The sequence below is a fragment of the Cryptomeria japonica genome, chromosome 5 (assembly GCF_030272615.1).
Source record: "Cryptomeria japonica chromosome 5, Sugi_1.0, whole genome shotgun sequence".
Classification (NCBI taxonomy): domain Eukaryota; kingdom Viridiplantae; phylum Streptophyta; class Pinopsida; order Cupressales; family Cupressaceae; genus Cryptomeria; species Cryptomeria japonica.
The window spans coordinates 926,734,887-926,757,293 of NC_081409.1; positions in this window are offsets into that span (position 1 = coordinate 926,734,887).

Consider the following 22,407-nt stretch of genomic DNA (forward strand, 5'->3'; position numbering starts at 1 on the left):
ATCTAGAACTAAAGAACCCATAATCAAGGAAAAATAGGAGTGAAATCAATCAAAGCCAAGTTGGCAATAGAAGCTAGAGCCTCAAGACAAAGGAAATTAAGATCAGGGGAGGATTTTCTCCTAACCAAGATGCAATGAAGACTATAACATGGAATGTTAGGGGAATTAATGCCCATAACAAATGACACTTGATCAAGCATCAAATTGATCAAACCAAAGCAAGCATATGCTTATAAGAAACAAAACTAAAAATAAAAGGGAGCAACAAACAATTAAGTAGTTTGAAATAGTGGATAGTTTATTTTGTTGAGTCTCATGGACCTTCAAGAGGGTTAGGCATTATATAGAATCAAGTCAAAGTGGAAGGTGTAGTGATTGAGGACAATAGATGGTGGATTCTAATGAAGTGTAGAATTCTTCAAAGCAACGAAAATTTATTTCTCATCAATGTTTATGGACCAATTTCAACAGCCCTAAAAAAGAGAGTTGTGGTGGAAATTGTCAGAGAAGATTGAAGATTATCAAGGTGAGAAGGGAATCATGGTGGGAGATTTCTCCCATGTATGAGAATACGAGAATACAAGAATACGAGAGTATGAGAATACAATAATACAATCATATGTGAATACATGTACAGGAAGAAGATTACGATAATATTCCTTTAGGGTTAGGGTTATTCTTTGTTAGCCGACTTTGTATGTTGCCCTAAAATTACATGTTATAAACAGATAGAATGCATAAGGCATTGTAATGATGTTGTACTGATTTACTAGATAATAATAAAAGATTGGATGACTATGCTTGGTGGATGTAGCCTATCTTTGGTGAACCATGTTAAATCTCTGTGTTATTTGTGTTATGCATTTTTCTTCATCTTTTGTGTTTGTATCTGAATATAATTGTTAATTTGTATTTCCTCTGGATCTGCCTAAACCCTAATAATTGTAACAACTAAAGATGGGCCATCTCCATCAAAGAGAAGATGAATATCATCAATGATGTCTCTGAAATCTGCAATGTAGGATTCCACAAACAAGGCCGCAATGACTATCAAGTAATCATCCTAAGGAACTATATCTAGAAGATAATGTATATTCTAATGCATTAAATCACAAGAAGCCAAAATTATAGTAATACAAGAATCATTAGGAGAAATAGTGAATTTGATATCAATAGGAGGAGATGAAATGGAAGGCTCAAGAACTAGATCTAACATGTGAGAACACCCAAGTTCAAGTAAACAAAGTTCTCCTCAATATCGAAATCCACATAAGAAGTGTGATCATCATTAGAAGAATCAAAGTCATGAATAGGAACAAAGTCTGAAAAGGAGTATAATAGAGATGCATTATCCACTACCCCATTAGCAATGATAGCTCTAGTCTCTAATGATAACTGAATCGAGACTGAACTCCATAGTCTTCCTTGTTGTACTATGAGTAATTTGATAGATAAAAAGAAGATTGTTTTTCAAGTGAGGTATATAAAACACATATTGAAGGTATTATCCCCAGTATCAATAGACCCCTTCCCAATTATATTCATATATGTATATTTTTTTTTCTCAAAATTAGTGGCATTTTGGAAGATTCAAATGAAGAGAACATAGACTGTGAATGTACCATATGATGAGAATCTCCTAAATCTAGAAGCCACCTCCCTAAATCATGTCTTGTAGTAGCACAAAGAGTTCATCCCTTACTTGTGCCAAAAGTGTGACTCTTTCCCTTATCAAATCCTACTTGTTTGGAAGAAGTAGAAGTAGGCATTCTATAAGACAAACTAATTTTATTCTTCTCAAGAAGATGCTTCAATTCATCAATATCCTTCTTCTAACAATGGTGTTCATCATGTCCTAACTTCTTGCAATCTACACAATTAATATTCTCCTTCTTAGATGATTCCCCCTTAGGAAAGGATGTAGAAACTCTTTTTTTAGGAGAGGAAGATTGTCCTTTATCCTTTTATGGATTTGGATTTGATTGCTTTTGCTTCTTGTTGGACCCTTTCTCATGATTAGCCACCAAAGAATGTGACTTGGATGACTTGATAATACCCATTATGTTTAAGTTTTCATGTTCAATCATCAACATCTCAATGAATGAATCAAAGGATGGTGTAGTATAGGCACTCCCCATTGTCAACTAATGAGTGTGAAAAATAGTAACACAATTTTCATACTTTGAAGGAAGCTTGTCCAACAAATTGAAAAATAAATGTGCATCCTTCTTATCAATGCCACAATCCTTGAGTTGTGCTCTTAGCTCATTTTCCTTAATGACATAAAAGCATTTATACTTTAAGTTTTGAGTTACAGAATTCCAAATCATTGTCTTCATTTCGAACAAATTGTTTGTTGAAATCATATCTTATGTCAATATGTTTAGATGACACATGAAAATTTTCATTCTTAGACAATGATTTTATTAAATTATTGTCACAATGAATTTTCATTGTTGTGCCTTGAGTCTGAATTAAATTTGTAAGAAATCCCGTTAACCAAATTGCTTAACAAATCGCTAAAATTACTAAATATATTTAGGTTTGTACCTTAAAAATAAAAACAATGGATCACTTCTATTATTTTTATGAAATCGCACTAGAATAAACAAAAATAATATGTAAATGTACTCTTTCTACTCTCATTTAAACCAACTTAATTATTATCAATATATCCAACTAGAACAAAATAAATCAATATAACCTACAATATCCCATAATTCTAATTCTTGTTCTATTGAGATACCTTAAAATCATTTTTGTCACTTGTAGATGTGTATCCCTTGGTGTACATAAACTTAGAAACTATATTCCTTGTATGAATTGTACCAAGACTAGTGACTATGAAATACATCAACTTGTCTAATATTTCTTTGTATTTTTTAGGATCTTCCTTCAACATATTTGTCCCAAGACAACTATTTTGATTGAAAGATTGTTATTTGGAATTTTAAATATTTTCAACACATCATTTATATATTTATGTTCTGAGACAAATTATTTATTATCGTGTTGATTAACTTTTATGCTAAACAAATGATTCATTAATCTCGCATACACTATTCAAAATTATTTCACTATTGTTCTAAAATTTTGATTCAACAACATATTATTTTTTGTAAAAATCAAGTCTTTCTACATACAAGAAAAGAATCCAAATTTCACATTATTTATTTCCCTTAATGTAAACTTTAGGCTCATTAAAACATTTTTTGAATCTATTCTATTAAAATATGAATCGATCTTATTGTATCATGTTGTGTGCACTTGTTACATGCCATAAAATGCCCTTTTTCGAGGTTATAATTTTTTTTCTTATCTTGAACTCTCAAATATTAGTGATTATTTAATGTAAACTTTATCTTCCAATAGTCTATTTGAAAAAGGTAGGTTTTATGTCTAATTGTTCTCTCCACTTTTATTGATATATCAATATTAAAATGGTTCTAATTGTATCAAGCATTGTCACGAGTGAATAATTTTTATAACTATTTTTTTCTATTGTTAATATCGTTTCTCAATTATTATGATTTTGAGTATTTGATTCCTTCATTTGAATTAAATTTTGATTTTATAGACACAATTTACAACAATAATTTATTTTCTTTTTTGGAAGATCTAGAATGATTTTTATATTTCTTCAATTTTCTTATTCATTTATTTTACTCACTTGTTACTTTTAATTATATCCTCAATCTAAATCATATTGTATTTTAAAAATATTTTAAAATCATCATCATTTTCTTCATTTCTATATTTATTGTAAAACTTTTCTCTTCCTTGTCATTGAAGTTGGTCTTCCTCCTAAAATTAATAATGACTCTTGTAGCTACAATTTCATGTCATTGACTTCCTTAATTATTATTGATCCATAATTACTATGGTTTCTATATGATCTATCCTCAAGATTAAATGAACCCATATCCTACTATAAGTAGATAGAATTATTGTAGTTACCAAACAAAATTAAGTGAAATTACTTTTCTGGTATTTTATCTTAAATATTAATTAAGTTCTTCTTATTTAAATTGTGACCACTAAGTAGCTTGAAGGGTTGGGTAGGCAATTAAAAGGGGTTCAAGGGTAGTATTTGCTATGTAGAAAAAGACTATGAACATAGAAAAATAGTGTAAAGTTGAATCTCTCAATTCTCCTAATTTATCATATTTCACATTCTATTGTGATATCCAATCTACTTCTAAGGGTTTGGTTTTGGACTTATATTTTTGGAAAATGGAATCCTCTGCTTTCATTGTTTTGAATCCTTACAATTTATCTATAATATCCTTGCATCATTCATTTATAAAACTGAAAAGGAATCTATTATATTGATGGAGGAGTATCTATGGAGGATAAGATCTTTTAATTTGAAGTTTGCATTTTCAAGCATCAAATATGGAATATTCTCTATTGGGTGTGGGAAATGAGAATTACAGCTTATTTTAAGTCAAGTATACTTTTCATAATGCTAAAAATTAAAAAAGGGTTGCCCAAGGATGAGTTATTGGACAATTTTTATTTTAGGTTCCTATTGAGTGGATTTCATAGCAGAGTGGACAAATACTCGTAGCAAGTTTGGAGGTGGAAATGGAAAAGCATCCAAAATTTTTGAAGGTGATTTCAAGGTTGGGGAGATGTTTTTCCCTTGTTTGGGCGTGAATTTTGGGAAGGTTACCAAATAGGATTTTTGGTAACTATGGTGGTCGAAAGGCAAGTTTCAACATTCATTTAAGGATCCCCATCTTTCAATTTTTTGGAACTTTGAGGGGAAAAAGAAATTTTTGTTTGAAGAAATTGTAGATTTGAAGGGACATTATCCCTTTTTCATCAGTCATATCAAACAATGAGTCCCTGAGCGTGTGATTTTTGTTGCATATGTACATGAAATTTGTAGGAAGAAATTTTTTGAGGGTTTGAAGCATTGAGGTTCCTAATGTTGTAAACAAATCACTGAAGGGGGCAATTAAAATAATATTTGTTAATGTTGTAAGAGGTTTCTGTAAATAGATCATCAAATGTGAGGTAGTTTACATGTGTTGTAAGAGGGTTTTCTAAATAGATTGTTGAATGTGAGGCAGTGTTTGTAAATAGATTTGTCACTACGATTGATTATCCAAATTTGACCCTGTTTACGCGAAGAGAAGTGACAATCGTGTCAACAGTTAGAGAGATTGCAGTAAAGCCACAATCTTTCTCGGCTTTGAGAGGGGCAGCTCTCTCGTATGATTAGTGGTATTTAGGATTTGTTTTTACTTTTAACCTGAAAGTAAAAAAGGGAGAGAAAACTAAACTAAAGTAAGGTGAATAATGAAAACCCCAATAGTAGACACATGAATACCAACTAATATTTCACAAGTGATGACAAATTACAAAGGGGTTTTAAGCACAAAATATGTTTGATATGGAATGAAAAAATAAGGATAAAGACACTCAACATATGAGGAAACAAGCTATCTTATCACATTCAAACCAAGATACCAAGACCTTATGATTGTGTTGCATCATCTACATATATCATTTGAATGGAAGACCAATGGATTACACAAATGTACAGAGGGATTACCCATTTCAAATACGAGAAATAAATAATAATAATAATAATAAATGAGAAACATTCAAGACATACGAATCAAATGCATTCTTTATTATCCTTTTGAAAATATAAATGTTCAATAACCTTTAGGCACAAAGCGTGAAGCGAAAAGTTCCGATACAATCTCATTGAATTTTTTTCCAAAATTTCCCCTTTATAAGAGTCCCCCCTTTACAAATGCAAAGCTTGTATTTAGAAGCTTTTAGAAAACAACTAATTTGAAACCACTTAGCATAACCACCTAAGTAACCACTTGGAATAACCACCTGGATAACCACTTAGAATAACTACTTAAGTGACTACTTCTAGTAACTACCTTTTAAGAAGAAGTTAGGATTTATCTAACTTTTACAAAAATTAAGTTCAAGCTTTAACTTATAGTTACAATTAGTGACATAAATCGCTATTACAAAATAAAGACTTGACTTTAATGGAAAACCAAGTAACGAGTTATGTGAGGGTTCTCCTCCCTCTTCATTCACTTGATTTTTACTTATAATTATCTCAACATCCATCTATTTAAGGACACAAAATATATATCTTTCCATTCGAAAGGAAAAGACAACTTTGAGGGTCCCCATAAAGATAAAAAGGATCATTCATTGGAAAATATCCATAGGTCGATATCTCCATCCTTTACATAAAATATCCATTCACCAACATCTTCTTTTCGAGGACACACTACAACTACCGTTCACCAGGCATCCCTTGTTTCCACCAGGCATCCCTTGTTTCCACCTCGCATGTTTTTCAATTGTCTTTTTCCATTGTAAAATATTCCACACACTTCCCCAAAATCTTCGTAGTACTACATCTTGTACAAAGTAATTGATACTTTCTCTCGTAAGAGTGAATTCACTAAAGCAGGCTTGCACACACACTATCTTGATAAATTTCTAGATCCCCGCAAAATGTTCAACATTCTTTAATGAGAACTACGGAACATGTGCCAATGAATTGTCAAAACTATCACAAAGTTCGCTTTTTCCTTTCAGATCTCTATCCATTTAAAATGCAAAGTTGCCATATGTTTTCCAAGTCAAATGTTTTCTTTGATATACTTTCATATTAGCTATTAAGAGAACGAGAACACATCTTTCATATAGATCCTTTGCAATATCTTAAAGATGAAAACCTTTGAAAATGAAGTAGATGCTACCCACGATGAATTGATCTCAAAGTTTGAAAGTCACCCTAGGTTCTCCCATCTTTCTTTTGCATTGAAGTTTGAATCCATCGAGCTAAAAAGTGACATGTTATACATTTCTCTCTTTTTCACCAATAATTTGATTTTTGAGGAGATGCATTTTAGCTCTTCCAAATGGTATGAGTTATCTTTTTCCAAATTCCAATGTTTGTTCTTTCACTGCAACATTTGCGCCAAAAAAACCCTACAGTCATTACGTTACATGAAATGACATGCCTTTTGGGAATTCTGTGAACCAATTTAGCTGCATAGTTTATGACTGAACATTTTTCATGCATGTCTACCAGAACATTCAACAAAAGTTCTCTATCCTTAACACTTCGATAGATATCTAACAACACAGAGGGTCTCCGAAGAATTAATGAAAAAGTCCAAACCGTCAATGTCTACCCCTCAGCTGGTCATGCTTCCCTCTCTGTCTCGTCTATGGCAAGGGCAAGGAGAAAGTGTCTATTCTGAGAAAGGTGATACCTAGGTCAATCAAGGACCATCGGCTCACACACGCAACAAGGATAAAGGGAAGTAGGTGAATGTCAATGATATGGAGGATCTTGCTGAGATTAATAGGATTTTTATTGATAAGAATGTTAAGACTATTCAAATGCAGAACAATATTGTATAATCTCTGGGTTGTTTGACCTTATTTTCTATTGTTTTGTTGCTACTGGCTCAATGTGACTTGACGTCTAGTTTGTCCTTGATGACTGGTTTCCTTTGGATTGGGTTTCGGATCCCTATAGAACCTATTTTACTCTAATAAAAAACACTTCAATAGATATCCATAAGTTGTTTCAGGGTTCCCACCATTGCACTGGTAGGGAGGATAACGACAGAGTTTGTGGAATTTGCTTTAAACTTTCCAGATTGCATTTGCTTGGAAATTTGTCAACAAAACCTTTTCTAGTGCATACAATTCAAATATTTCATCTTTTTGAGTTGATACTGCTACGAGTGGTCCTGTCAGATGGTTCATTTCGCTTTGCTGTTGCATTATATTTTTCATACACCTTTAATGTGGGTTGTGTATATGTTGTTTCAAGACTCCCATTTTCGTAGGATGGCCGACTTAGTGCTGCCTCATCGTCACTTCCACATCTTGCACGCATGTTTACCAAATCGATTCCTCCAAATTTTATATAGATCCCCTGCCTGTGGGAACGATTCAGTTTGTATTCATATATGATCTACAGGCACCAAGAAAACACATCCACACAATCATCACATTTCTGCATGGTATCGGTGTTAGAAATGAAACAGAACAAAACAAAACACAAAAATAGAGCATGGAGAAAAACAGAGCAGCATACAAGGAAGACAAATTTTTAATTATCAAACCATATTTTTCATTCTTTCTTTCATGCCCAAAATGCTTCTTTTAATAGAGGTCTTAGATGTTTCTAGAATGGTCAGGAGGTAGCTGGAAACTTCCAGAATTTTGCATATAAAATAATGTTTTAACACTATAGAAGGTACGGTGGACAGGTTGGAGTAGATGTTGAAAACAAATCCAAATCCTGCTAATTCTGTAAACACTTGTGCATACGGAGCATGTGGATGGGGGTAGGTGAGATTAGACTCCAACACTCCCCCTTAATTTCAACTACCAATGTTCTATCCATTCTTTTGTTCTTTCCAACTTTCTTCAACTACCTTCCCTTTTTGTTTGTGATCTCTTCTTTGGTTTTCTTACTAACTGGTTGTTGCTACAGCTACTGCATTTTTCAGCATTCACAATAGCTTCTCTATAACTGATATCCTCCTCTGATTTTCTGATTTCTTTTATCAACTGCTCTTTCTTTCTTGAGCTCCAGTTTTCTTCAACTGCTGTTGTAGTCTCTCAATCTCTTTGGTTTGAAGTCTTCAAAACATCCTACAATCAATAGTTGCCTTGCTAGACAATGATTTCTTTTGGCTGAAAACATTTGTAATCCCTTTTGGATATTCAAACCTTTCATTACTTGTATTGTTGTTCAACTATGAACATTTGTACAATCTTTTGAACATGCTTGTGAGCTTTTGCCAACTAGATCCATAGGTCCATCCACAATCCATTTTTATACAACCTAGTATTGATTCTTTCTTCCAACACATTTTTTCAGAATGATTTCTCAAACCACAAATTTTACATGGATGTAAGTCCCAACACATTTCTTTTGTGTGTCCTTCTCTATTGCAATGAGAACACCTAATACAATGCCTTTTATGGGCTGTTTTGTTTGAACTAGTAGCATCATTTTCTTTTCGTGTGATATATCCAAGACCTTCATACTTTGGCCTCATTATAGGCTCAATAGGCTCTCTAATTCCTTGTTCTTGTTTTCCCAATCCTTGACCTTTATAACCCATTTTCTTCATGATTTTTAAGCCAATATTGTCATCTTCTTTCTTGCATTGTTTATCACAAATAGTTTCAACTAAATCACCTTCACTAAATGATGAACACAAATCTTTTGTGTCACATGAAGCATTACTAACTGGTGGTTTTAACTTCAAATATTCATTCTCTTGTTTTAGATTTAAGAGTTCCCTTTTCTGTAAACTATTTTCTTCTTCTAACATTTTTGACATTTCTTCCAAATCATCAAACTTCCTTTTGACATCATCAAATAACTGTAATTTCTCTTCTAATTCCTTATTTTTATCTTTAACTTCATTCAATTCTTTTTCAAGATTATAATTTTCATCTAACAGTTCACATTTTTCCATTTGCTTCTCTTTTAAAAGAAATATCATTTCTGAAATTTTCTTCTTACATTCCTTCAATTCTTCTTTTAAATCATTTGTTTTCTCTTTCTTTACTCTGTCCACTTTACCCATTGAAACAAAAAAATAAGAATAAACTTACCTTACCCTGACACTTGACTGTGTTTCTGCTGCTGTAAACTATCTCCTTCCAAAGAGGCAATTTTTATTTCTGCAATCTCCTTCAGGAACAACCTTTCATTCACCAGCTATGTATTAACAACAATCTCCTTGAACACTTCTCTCAGTGACTTAGCCTTGACTTCTATTCTTCCAAACTGTGGCTATTATTTGCCTTCAAATGACCTCTAAAACACCTTAGTAGCTTTCCTTATTCTTCAATCTCTTTCACTTCAGCTTACACACGAATGATTCTACCATTTTGCAAATATAACTTCAGCTAACCAAAATCTCTGACTTCAATCGATGACAATGATATCTGCTCAAATGTCGTGATCCACCAACCATTTGGCATAATAAACAGAGATTTATCTTATTCATGCGCCTTAGCAACATCTCTTGTTCTGAATCACTTTACAAACTTGTTTTAACTTAGACTTTAGCAAGTCCATAAACACCATGATTTTTGCCTTTACCTCAAACTTCAAACATTTCTTTTGCTGGCAGTGGCCTAACAGTTTAGAGAACAACACAATGATCTACATATGGTTGAGGGACATACACTAGACAACAAGTTGTAGCTTTACTGACCACTTAGTTTCCTTCAGAGCCAAACAACGTGGGCTCTATACTACCCAGAACTCTACTAAGAGGCTGCAAAGAAACACGCAGAAGCAAATAGGACACAAATAGAGAGAGGCTCCAAATTCCACTCAACCCTTAACCTTAGGCTCTGATACCACTGTTAGAAATGAAACACAACAAAACAAAACACAAAAACAAAGCATGGAGAAAAACAGAGCAGCACACAAGGAAGACAAATTTTTAATTATCAGACCATATTTTTCATTCTTCCTTTCATGCCCAAAATGCTTCTTTTAATAGAGGTCTTAGATGTTTCTAGAATGGTCAGGAGGTAGCTGGAAACTTCCAGAATTTTGCATATAAAATAATGTTTTAACACTATAGAAGGTACGGTGGATAGGTTGGAGTAGATGTTGAAAACAAATCCAAATCCTGCTAATTCTATAAACACTTGTGCATACAGAGCATGTGGATGGGGGTAGGTGAGATTAGACTACAACAATCGGGTGGGTTAACTTTAAATCACACACACTAAGCAAGATATTAAGCCTAAAGAATGTTAGTCAATTCTGAGTGTTGAACACTTTTAAGCTTAAAAGTGTATTCTTAGTGTGATCACACACCTTAAGCAACATATTAAGCTTAAAAAATGTCAGTCAACTCTAAATGTCTTTTAAGCCTAAAAGTGTAAACTTAGTGTGTGTGATTTAAGCCGTTCCCACCGGATGTCCTCAAGAGAACCAACACGAGTATGAAGGTCAACCATGGATGTCTGGTTGTGCTTCCACATTTTGCATTCACGCTTCTTCTTTCCTTGAAGCTTTTAAAGTCTTTTCAACAAATCTATTTTGTGCAAACCCTGTAATCATTGCGCTCCATGAGTTGTTCAAAGAGTCATGCTTAACAAACCAAGCAATCACTAACTTTTTATTATGGTGACATCAAGTGGATATCTTGAATCTAGCAATAGCTTGTTGCCTTCATTTTACATTATCTAATTTGTCATCACCAATAATCACCAAAGAACATTTTACATGTGTTGAAAGGCCAATCTTAAACCACACACTAAGCAAAAAATTAAGTCTAGAGAATGTTAGTGAATTCTGAGTGTTTAACACTTTTAAATCTAGAAGTATATTCTTAGTGTGACAACATACATTAAGCAACATATTAAGCTTAGAAAATGTCAGTCAACTTTAAATATCTAATACTTTTAAACCTAAAAGTATAAACTTAATATGTATGATTTAAACCGTTCCATATTGAAGTGATGAAAATGTTTCACTTACGCCTTCAAATCGTCTCTTCTTGAAAGTTTTCAAAGACTTTTCAAGACGAGACATTCGTCTTGTGTGCAGCCTGCAATCAGGAATTCCATGGGATGACATCTCTTTTAGACATTCAGAAATATAGTTCGTGTGGATTGCCTGTGCTTTCACACTTTGCCGCAGGTTTAAACCTGCATTTGAGCGTGCTTTGAAACCTCTAAGGCCTTTTCAACTCATACATCTTGTGAATATCCTGCAATTTTGGCATATCGTGAGATCACATTACTTGCGGGTTTCTAAAACCTTTCAAACAAAGCCATTTTGTATATATGCGCCTGCAATTAATTTGTTCCATTTCTTGCAACGGCGCCTCTTTGAGATGGTTTGTGAACCAGTTCATGTGCGTTCTTTAAGCTTCCGTGAATGACCATGCATTATTCAAAAATATGGAGAGTTTGGTTGCAAAATCCATTCTGCGCATTTTCTGCAATCATTTCATTGCATTCATGTAGATGACATCTTTTCGAGGCACCATCAAACTTTAGAGGATGGTCTAGTTAGAGACCTCTGACATATTCCATTATAACTGCTCAATACAATCAAATTGCTATTATCATTATCCTTAAATGTCATTATAATTGTCTTCACTATATATGTAAATTTTGTCCTTTCACTTTTACAATTCTCTCTCATAAAAATGACATTCTTACACATATCAGATTTGTCTTTCTTGACTCCCATTAAATACACTTTCTTTATATCACAATGATGGTATTCATAAATAATACTTTGAGAATCCGTTCTTAGCAATCATGTATGTATATATCTTTCTCCGAAATGATAGGAGACTTTTTGAACCAACAACTATCATCCACAAGATTTCAAACACCAAGAGTTTAAAATATTTCAAGTTTTAAAAAAAGGGTAATAGATAGTTTACATGAGTAAAACCCAAGGGTTCTCAAAAGTTTGTGTAGTGGAGGCTTTGTAAAGCCTTGAATTTTTTTATACATTTGATTCGTTAAACATTTCAAATTATCTTGGGTGTCTGATGTGGGAGCATCCATGGTGGATAAGAGTTTTTAATTTGAAATTTGCATTTTCAAGCACCAAATATGGAAAATTCCCTCTTGTGCATGTGAAATGGGGATTTCAACTTATCATAAGTCAAAGATACTTTTGATAATGCTGAAAATTCAAAAAAGAGCACCCAAGAATGAGCTATAAGGACAATTTCTATTTCAAGGTCCTCTTGAGTGGAGTTGATGGTAGAGTGGATTAATATTCTTAGTAGGTTTGGAGGTGGAGTTGTTAAAAACCATTTTTGATGTAAGACTTATTTGAGACCATTTCCTTGAATTTAAACAGAAGGTTCTTATTTGAAACTTATTATTTCAATTTGTTTGTTAATTTGCAAGTGGGTGTTCAAGAGGGAGAGTCTTCCTATATCATGTATGAACTAACTAAATTTACTAGAATTAATATCAATGTGTATAGATAAAAGAGTGATAAAATATGAAAAATAACAATTGGTTCACATTATAACATAATTGTTATTAATTATTATCAAATCTTTAAAATATCATAATATATTATCCTTCTTCTAATAATATAGTTATAATGAATTATATTCATAAATATTATGAAAAACATAAAATATATAATATAAGTAATAAAAAATCATCATAGTACCAAAAAAAAAAAAAATATCTATGTTTTAGAGGTAGTACTAGAGATTTGCATATAATAAATGATCATTAAATTTATTAAAAATTAGTTAGTAATAAAAATATTATATCACAATAACACAATTATTTTAATATAAAAAATTATTATAGAATTAAGTATAATAGTGCCTAAAAATGAAATTATAAATAATATGAGAAAGATAGGTGAAATATAATATAATACTATTGCATATTATAATTATAATTTAGTTATGAATACCTATAATATGTGTTCTCATAAAAATAATTTATCATAATAAATCTAATGTGTGAGTTTTATGTTGCATTCACCATGATACATAATAATTCTTATATATATAGAGATGGGCTATATTAAAGATACAGGGAACCTTGCCAATTTTTTCGATGAATATATCCCATTCAAATTTGCAATAATATATAGTAAGTAGTAAAATATTCACCAATATATAGGGTAATTGTAGTGTCGTAAATTGTAACCCATAACAATTCTACACTCCTTTTTGTGCCCTTCCCTTAGTGTGTTCCCTCCTAGCTCTTATCCAAGCATATTTTTGGCTTTTGTACTATGAAATTGTTGTCATATGATCACATGGTGATCTGGGTCTCTATTCCAAACCTGAGTGCACTAGAGTCATCCTTTATTCACCCTATTTGGGGTGGACAAGGGACCATTTTTAAATATATTGGTGCCCAAGACTTCTCATTTAATCCCCAATCCTGATTATTTAATATGATCATTGGAGGTCAGCCTAATTTATGAAATACCTTGAGAACCCTATATAAGAGCATCCTTTCAATTCATTTTTACATCCATATGTCCATTAATCAATACATCATTCACAAACATCCATGCACATCATAAGAATTCGTCAAACAATATTTCATCCCACCATATCCTTCAAGATCCAAGCAGTATGGAGTAGCAAATTACAACAATCTTCATGCAAGCATGTTTTCATGATTGACTCTTTTTTGTCTTGTCAATGTGTCATGTTATTACATCAACACTTGTGATCACATTTGAAAAGAGCATTACATCATCATCATTATCAGCTACAACAAACCTAAGGTATAATATTCAACATTTATAATATTCAACATTTATCTATTTCATTCAAGGGTTAATTCCAAACCTGGGGTTTGACCTAGGCAAAACCCTATCAACACAACACCATTTTTCTTCTATTGTGTGTGTAGGTGATAGGATCAAACAAGTTAATCTTAGCTTTCATTCTTTGCCAAAATTATTTTAATTTCCCTTCTAATTCATATCTATCCCTCCTCTCTTATCATTATATTCAATCATATTAAAATCACTTCCCAAGATCCAATGTAGGTCTTGAAGATATCAAATCCAATTCCATAGGTCAATCCTATCTCTATATTCATTGGGTGCATACAAAGAGAAACTTCTAAACTCAAGTTCTTCCTTCTTAATAGTGAACCACACAACCTTGTTGCATGGGGAAATACTAGAGCCATATACATATTGAGCCTAGTTCTCAAAGAGTGGGATAGCTACATCTCCTCTCTCTTTCTCATGTTTGGTGACAAATTGAGAGAATTTTTTTCAAAATGAAATTGAGATTGGTCCCAAGAGTAAAACTATCTACTTCTAATTGGCTTTGACTTCTTCAAGTAGGACAACATCCTTATCTTTTTTTTAAGTTAAGAAACCTCCTAATGATGTATTTTCTATTAGGGGACTCAAGTCCGCTAACATTTCAAGAAGTATAATTAAGATTCATGACAACCAGTGTTTGGACATGTGCTCTATTACATTCTTGAAAATTTCATAGCAATTAGGAGTTTTATCTTTTGATTCTAACCTTTTATATGTAGGTTCTAAAATCACCAAACTTGTTTTCTTCCTCTTGTTTTTCTTGGAGAAGCTTAATTTATGCCCTTCCCAGAAGTAATGATTCTCCCTTTTTTCACCACTTTAGGGTTCAAGGGAAGCAAAACATAAGGTTTTGTTGACTATATGTGGTCTTATCAATAGACAATTAATCACCAACTCCTAAGGATTCTTAGTGTTGTTTATAGCAAGGTCATGATCTTTCTCATAGGATTTTACACCTATTATACATATCTTTTATAGTATTTGTCTTTCATAAAATTTTCAAAGTTTATTCATATTTATCAATATAGTTTTAGAAAAAATGTGAGGGTTACAAATATCATAATTCAAATAAATGGCATTTAAATTTTCCCTAGATTTTCTGCACTTTTACAATTGCATTCTAAAAATATCTGCAATTTAAGTTTTGTTATAGAATTTCAAATCGATGTTTTCATTTCAAACAAATTATTTGTTGAAACGACATCTTATGTCAATATGTGTAGCATCCTAAATTGTACTTACTTACAATTTCATCCTCACTAGGCCTCACTCTAGTATTCCATCCTCCAAGGCCTAATTGCAATATTGATTATTGATAGTTCTGATACTAATATGTTTAGTACAGATGCCAAGCTAACAAGATCAGAGGGGGGGGTGAATCATACAAACTTAATCTTCCTTAAAAACAACAAATTCAACCTCGGTAACCTTATCAGAAAAACTATAAAGCATGCAAACTCATAAACAGATAAGATCACAAAACATATAACACCAGATTTAACGTGGAAACCCAAATAGGGAAAAACCACTTTGGAATTTCAGACCCACTAAGAAATATACTCTTCTAGAGTATGCTCTGTTAAAAGCAAATCCTATTAAAGATTACAAACACATTGCTAGATGTGACCCGGTTAAGGGATTTCCCTCAGATCTGTTAGGATCTTCACCTTGTTAGAAGTGACCTCGTTAAAGGATTTCAAACACTCAATCTGAATGTCACCTTGCTAGAGGGTTTTACAAATAAGACTGTTAAGTCCACTCGGTTAAGAGATTTTCTATTACTTCACAAAATAACAGTAATAAAATATATCTGCAACTTCACATCTAAAAATGCTAAAGCAGATTCTTATTTGCTCAATACAATCTAGTCATAGGACTTATCTTGTCCCTCTGCTGAGCTCTATACTCTGTTATCAAAACAGGTCTTCAAGCTTCTGTGCTCGGTAATCACTATGTAGCATCCACGTGCTTACACTTGCCCGCATACATTGTTTATCAACAATTCCTTATTTATAAACAATTTGCCAACCGCTTAATCTCCTTGATCACATTTCCCATGATCAATCATAGCCATCAGATCTTCAAACTTGACCAGGTTCAATGTATCCTTCAATCTGAAAATGTTTTACCTCACCTTGGAACTTGCATACATTTCTTGGAACTTGTGCTAAGGTATTGCGGTTCAATCTGAGTTGTAGATCTTCCTGCTGATCTTCCGTTGCCATAGATTCTTAACAAACTTCATGCACGGCTTACCAATCATTTAATCAACTCTAGCTCATCAGCTTCCTTCATTAAATAATGTTTTTATTCATTCAATGCATTATGTTATTACTCGGTTGCAACTCGGTAAATACTAAACTTCACTCGGTAGACATTCTGTCTTCATTAACCGATCTCGATAACCTTAGGGGTTTACCAACTAGGTTCCTCAGGGTTTACCAACTAGGTTCTTTTCTTGGTAACATAGTATAGTATTAACCTTACAAACAATAGCATATGTAGGATATCAAAACAATCTAAACATCATGATCTCATCATTGTCTAACTTGGTAACAGTTGCCCATTGAATAACTTATTCCTCCCCTTATTCATCACATTCTTTCTGTGTCTTTTACTAACATCTTAACTCTTTTCAAAACATACTTCTTAAGATATGGCAACATCATACTGAATTAGAAAATCAATTTCTTGACATCAATGACAAAATAATAATATTAAGACAGTGAACATCCTTAATCAGTTATATCCATAATCATCAACAACCTTCTCAATATCCTTATTGAAATGCCAACAATCTCCCTTTGTCTATTATAATGCCAACAATCTCTCATTGTCCGTTAGAATGCCAACAATTATGCTCACACCACTCATCTACGTCACATTTTCATCAATTTTCCAACTTAACCCTCAATTCAGAATCCTATTTTTTAGGACCAAGATGTACCATGCCTTGGTCCCAAATCAAGACCAGGATGTACCATGCCATGGTCCTAAATTAGGACCAAGGCATATATGCCATGGGCGTCTTAAATTGGCCCCAAATTAGCCCCCTCTAACGGTCACCTTTGATGAGCAAGAAATCTAGCCCCATGTTAGCCTATTGCAGAAATTCAATCGGATTTTTGACAAGCAAGTATAAAAGGAGGTATGCCCCTCTCATTTTAAAACATAACGGATGAAAATCAAGATCTCAATTACACTCTAGTGAATTCAACTGAGAAAGCAATCAGTATTTCATTAAGAATTGGAGCAAAAGTGAAGTCAAGATTCAAGAATTGGAGATGACATTCATGATCTATGTTTTATGAAGACAACCTACATGAAACCCTAATTCTTTTGTGGAGACAAACAAAACTTCATTAAGGTATATCATTAGTGTTTCAATTATGTTCAGACTTTCCCTCAAAAGGAAAGTAGTTTACTGCAATCTTTCATTTACCTTTTCAATTCATTTCATGGTTAATTCCAAAACCGTCGTTTGACCTAAGGAAAAACCATATTCCCAACATATTTCCCCTTTACTTTGTATGCGGGAATAGGTTTAGAGCTATAATTAGGAGGATCGATAGAATTCACAAAGATGAACAGGTTCTACTTTCGATGACAAGAAATTCAGAGGACCATGGCAAATTGATACTACCTGGTCCTGAAAATCAGCCTAAACTTCTAGGAATATATCTAAATCATAGTCTTTTACTTAGATCTAGGTTGGTGGCTTCATACAGCCCCTGTAGCTCATAGTTTCTGTCAAATTGCTTCAATAGTTCACTATCTTGCCCTAATCTTCAACAATTCAATTCAATTCAGGGAGGAGAAAGCCCTACCAAGGAGCCTGGAATTTGATTAGAATCTTGGTCTTTCAAGGCTAAATCTATTAGATTCATCTCTTTCCTAATCTAATTCGTTGATTAGGTCATTTAGTGGTTTTATTATCTTAATTTAACCCTAGGTAACCCTAATTTTCCTCCATTACATTTTGGTTAACCCAACCTCTTGCACCTTAATTTCTGATATGTGATCTCAGATATGATTGTTTATGCATTTTCAAATACAAATTTGCATTCATAAAATTTATCTTCAATTGAATTACATAAATTAAGAGATTAAATTCACAAAAACCCCTAATTTTTAATTCTAAATTTAAATTTGTGGGTTGCATAATTTTGATTCATTGTCTCAAATCTGATTGTTTATTCATTTAAAGTTCAAATTTTCATTTATAAGTTTTATTTTCAATTGAATTACATAGATTCAGAGGTTAAATTCACAAAAATCTTAATTTGTAATCCTAAAATTAACATGTGGTTTGCATAAATTTTCAAGCGTATTTTCAGATCTAATCTTTATGACATGTCATGCTATGATTTAGAGGCATTTATCATTCAAATTCACAATTTACATTGCTTAATTAATCAGTTAATCAATCATCTTTACAAAAAATGCATTCTTTAATCATAATTTTTAATTTGTGCATTCAAATTTCCCTCCTTTGTGCATGAGTTTTGTTACCATTAGTCCTGTGATGTCGAAAAATGGGATCGGGTAGTTTAGGACCTAACCCCACTTTCCTCCATACATTGGAATATGAAAGAGCCTAAGGAGATGATTCTCTTTGATTACTCTAGACACCTAAAATTGTCCTATCTAATTAAATAAATATTTTATTTATTTAATTATTTTATCCTAAGTCTTCTATTAATTAAATAAATTTATATTTATTTAATTAATTCATTAATCCTCTTCTAAGCCTTTCCTCGTTTAAATAAATACTTTTATTTATTTAAATAATCATTTTCTTAAATTAAATAAATATTTTATTTATTTAATTATCCTCTTTCTCTATTAATTAAATAAATCTTTATATATTTAATCAATTCATTAGCCTTTTCTACCCATGACACATGTCATTCATCTCTTAATTCCTACACCACCTACCCTTTTACTATTTTTATTATTTCTTCTACTTACCCTTTAATCCTAGCCAACCATTTATCCTCTTCATCTTTTAATCTTATCCCTCCATTTCCTACAGTGTTATCAATATAAGAGGACACCCTCTTCCTTTTCAACCATAATCATCTAATCAATGCGTCTAATCGATCATATGCAATCAAGCCTTCAAGCGATCAAGCGATATCACAACCACAATCTATTCTTTGTTGAGCTCTTTTGCACATATAAAATCTGAGAGCAAATATATCAAACAAGATCAATGGAAATAGGAGACAATGGATATTGAAACCCTACTTGACATGTGAATGGTAATATTGCTTTATTTTGATGATTTGCATGATCTTAGGTATCTTTATTGGTGTATGGTGGATGTTTCATTGTAGGACTTAGATTATTTATGGTTGGATCTTTAGCGTTTTATAATAGGTTTTCATCATCACTTTTCACCATATACATTTTGGCACACCCAGTGGGACTCTTGTCCCTTTTATTTATAACATTTTATTTGCATATCTAGCTTTTTTGTGAAGTTTCAAGTTGGATTTGCAACGGTTCTGAGTTATTCTGCGTCTCCGACTAGTTTTTCGCATTTGCGTTCTAATTCCACATCTGTGCTTTCTATTTTTGCATTTTTGTTTTCCTATCTATTTTGCAAGTCCCATATCCTGAAATCGTGTTTGTGCATCATATTTTCGCGTTTGCAATTTAAAAATCCTGTCTGCATAGGATGTTTTCGCATTTTTGTATTATCTGTTGGATTGCAGGTGCAGGTTTCAGAAAATCGCGTCTGTGATTCATATTTACATGTTTTTGCCTAGAATTCGTGTTTTTGTCGGTTGTTTTCACATTTTTTTGTTGGTTTGTTTCGCAGGTTCCAGATCTATAATTCCACGTCTACATTTCACCTTTCTGCATCTGCATTCAAAAGTTGCATCTGCATTTGGTATAATCGCGTTTCTATTTTCAGTTTTTGGTATCTTTGTCATTTTTTAGGGTTTTCGATTTTAATTTTGCATTAACCCCTTGCATTGGACTAGCGAAGTGGTGTAGTTGTTTTGGAAAAAAAAATATCGTATTTTCGAAGGCCCCCTTTCACATTTGGATTTGGATTTCTAAAATTTATCTAATTCGTGTGCTTGCAGGTGGGGTAATCTATCAAAAATACTAATCATTTGTTGCAGGCATAATCTAGGTGTGTGTCTTTGGATTTGTAGTCTAATTAGGGTCGCATCTCTTTTTCATTTGGGGTTAAAGAACTTGTTTGAAGTGTTTGATGCTCTTTGCACATTTTATGTTTATAACCCTAGAGTTGATAACAAAAGTATCATCTGCCCTCGCCTTCTATTGGATCTTGGGTGCAAGAGAAATTGTTATCATCTTCTATTTAGGTAGGAGGGCCTACCTCCCAAGTAGCCCATAAGGCCAAGTGAGAGGGAACGAATCAAGTGGTAACAGGATAAAGCCAAGCTCTTCCAAACCACTATAAATAAGTGTTTGTGATGAAGGTTGCAAGAAACAAGTGTTACATGTTGTCATAATGACGTTATGACTCCTTCGATGTTCGTGTGACACATAAAACCTTGTGGAGCATAACATCTACAACACTGGGAGGCCTTCCTTAACGGAGCGTAACATGCTGCTGATTATGGCCACTTGAACAGATGCCCTTACTAAAAACCCCTTGTTTTAGAAGCCAAAAACCTTCTAGTTGTTGGTATAGGAGGTCAGACCTCTGATGCCATCTCACATTCTTACGATTCTTAATAGAGATACAAAGTTCGCCACAATGATTTTTCATGGAGACTGGTTCTTGGCTGCTCTGGAAAAGTGAGTGTCATGGAGTGGAGTCAGTGGGGTCAAGCATCTAACTATCTGCTCTGAATAAGCGTAGTTGGGAAACCAAGTGAGATCCAACAACTATTATCCTGGCTAGCTTTAGGATTTGTCCTTACATGTTTTTACTTCAAATCAAACAAACACCTTTGTTGGAAATGTGCCTCTAATTCACTTGACCTTTGTTCATACTGATCGGGTTAACTCTGGCCGATGAAACAGTGTGAAGAAAATCTGTGAGCTCTATCGGTATAACCTTTTCCAATGAACTCGACATATCGGAGTAGGTATCGGTCACCAGGAGTGATCTTGGTCTGCTATACTGATACTCAATGAGTCTGTCTTCCTATGTCTTTAAGTGTAATGGAGCTCAGAGAAGTAGGTTTGAAGTCATCCCAATGACCCGACAAAGTCATCTTCAGTCATCTAGGTAGCATCGGCTATCGAATGGACCTACTTGGCATTATACCGATACCCGATGGAGTTGCCTTAGGTTGACATCGACTATTGAAGGAGTTTGTTGAATGCTATGTCGATACCCGATGGATTCGCTTTGGTCGACTTCGGTGTTATCAAGGATCGGGGTAGCTAGTTCGGGTGTGGTTCTGATGACCCAATGAAACCGACCAACTGCTATCGGTGATCGAGATGACATGGTTGGTTGCTACACCGATACCCGATGAGTCCACCTTCATTGGTATCGGGGATCGAGGTAGCTAGTTTGGTTGTCTTGCCGATGACCCGATGGAGTCGCCTTCAGTGATCGGGGTATCATCAAAGATCGGGAGAACCTGTTGGGTGCTATGGCAATGGACCTATGGACCCATATTCTTGGTCATTGGAGGTCGGGGTAACTTGGAAGTGGTCTCGTCTATGAGTTGGGTGGGCCATTGACTCAAATTGGTTAGAGGTAAAAGAGTAACCATGTGGACACTTGAAGATTGTGCGCTTGTGTATTTGAAGGCCAATCGATTTTTTTGCCAGAGGAATGTGGGATAATGAATGAGTCGTGAATACAAGACGGTCAATGGTTAGACTTCCTGGTGGTTGGAATGACTAACTGTTGTGTGAACTGCATTCAATAGATGTAATCAGAGTAGCCAGAGGAAACCAAAACGCAATGTTGGTTAGGTGTATGGATGTTATTGAATGACAACCTATTGGACTCCATAACGGTTACGCTTAACTGATACGTTGTAATCGATGGCTGATATATATGTTGCCAAAGATGTAACTGAGAGAGATAGAGGTTACTGTGTGATGTGTGGTGT